Source organism: Bison bison, unplaced genomic scaffold (genome assembly GCF_000754665.1).
Source record: "Bison bison bison isolate TAMUID 2011002044 unplaced genomic scaffold, Bison_UMD1.0 scf7180017864367, whole genome shotgun sequence".
Lineage (NCBI taxonomy): Eukaryota > Metazoa > Chordata > Mammalia > Artiodactyla > Bovidae > Bison > Bison bison.
This window is the reverse complement of record NW_011494939.1, coordinates 4,712,051-4,713,740: the sequence shown is the minus strand read 5'-3', so window position 1 is coordinate 4,713,740 and position 1,690 is coordinate 4,712,051. Positions and strand designations below refer to the sequence as shown.

General features: G+C 42.8%; 1 protein-coding gene across 2 annotated transcripts in view; it reads left to right on the top strand.

Annotated features, from left to right (window-relative positions):
• Positions 1–1,690, top strand: part of MCCC1 (methylcrotonoyl-CoA carboxylase 1 (alpha)) — a 59,426-nt gene that overhangs the window by 8,465 nt on the left and 49,271 nt on the right. The gene's annotated exons all lie outside the window — the stretch shown is intronic.

Below are 1,690 nucleotides of genomic sequence, written 5' to 3'. Positions count from 1 at the left end.
GAGCGCTGAAGAATTGATGCTTTTGAACTGTGGTGTTGGAGAAGACTCTTGAGAGTCCCTTGGACTGCAAGGAGATCCAACCAGTCCATTCTAAAGGAGATAAGTCCTAGGTGTTCATTGGAAGGGCTGATACTGAAGCTGAAACTCCAAAACTTTGGCCATCTCATGCGAAGAGTTGACTCATTGGAAAAGACCCTGATGCTGGGAGGGATTGGGGGCCCGAGAGGAAGGGGATGACAGAGGATGAGATGGCTGGATGGCATCACTGACTCGATAGACATGAGTTTGAGTGAACTCTGGGAGTTGGTGATGGACACGGAGGCCTGGCATGCTGCAATTCATGGGGTTGCAAAGAGTCGGACATGACTGAGCGACTGAACTGAAATGAATGGGGTTGTTATTGTAAACAAGACGTGTCCCTTCTCACTCATCAGCCACTCTACCTTCTTACTGAATCCTGTGCTTTAGATCTTTAGATGTAAAAGCTTTAGATCTTCGGGGAAACAGGTAAAGGGAGGTTTTAATTACATATTTAAGAGGGAGATCCTCTGTCTTCCAAGAAATCCTCTATCTTCTGAGACAGGTCCTAGGAACATCAGATTCTTAGGGAGATTTCTCCCTAAGAAAGAATTAGATGTTGGTCTAAATTATAAGGAAAAGTAGAATCAAAAAAGGAATCTTTTTCCCTCTTGACTTCCCAGTCTCATTCCAGGGCCCTGCTCCCTGGTTTTTCAACATCTCAGGCTCAAAACTTCACTGCTATTACATCTCTCATCCTTCAAAATAAAACAGGAGCCAACTCGTATTGAATCTTTCTATGAATTGTCTCCAGAAGTTCTTTTTAATCACACAGCCAGTCCTTACAATCTCTTATCTGGATTTTCTGATTCTCATCTGATTGTCTTGCTTCTAAATCCCCTGCCCATCCAATGAGTTGTGCTAGGCAGATTACTGCTAGCACTTGCTTTTACTGTAAGACAGGTGTTTCCTAAACACTTGTTTCATCAATACCGCCTACTCTTTTTTTCTCAATAACTTGCCCCCTGTCTCATCCTATTCCCCAGTGAGTAAATCTCCAGTGGTTACAAGGTAAAGTTCAAACTCTTCAGCCTAGCATTTGAGTGTTTCCAGTATTTATCAAAACTTACCTCTCATCACCAGTTCTTTATTATGGCTACAGTGAACTTTTCTCCATCTTTACACATCATGCTTATTTCCCTGAGCATTTACTTATATTGTTCTATGTGCCTAAAGTACTCTTTTATTTGCTCAGCAAGCATTATTTGGTCTTCTGCTTTGTGCCAGCTTCTAAGTATGAATGCAGCAATGACTAAGAGTTTATACCCTGTGTCTAAAGCTACACTCTGGTAGTTGAGGCAGAAAATAATGAAACCAGTTCAGTTCAGTTCAGCCGTTCAGTCATGTCTGACTCTTTGCGACCCCATGGACCGCAAAACGCCATGCCTCCCTGTCCATCACCAACTCCCAGAGTTTACTCAAGCTCATATCCATCAAGTCAGTGATGCCATCCAACCATATCATCCTCTGTCATCCCCTTCTCCTCCCACCTTCAATCTTTCCTAGCATCAGGGTCTTTTCCAATGAGTCAGTTCTTCGCATCAGGTGGCCAAAGTATTGGAGTTTCAGTTTCAGCATCAGTCATTTCAATGAATATTCAGGACTGATTTCC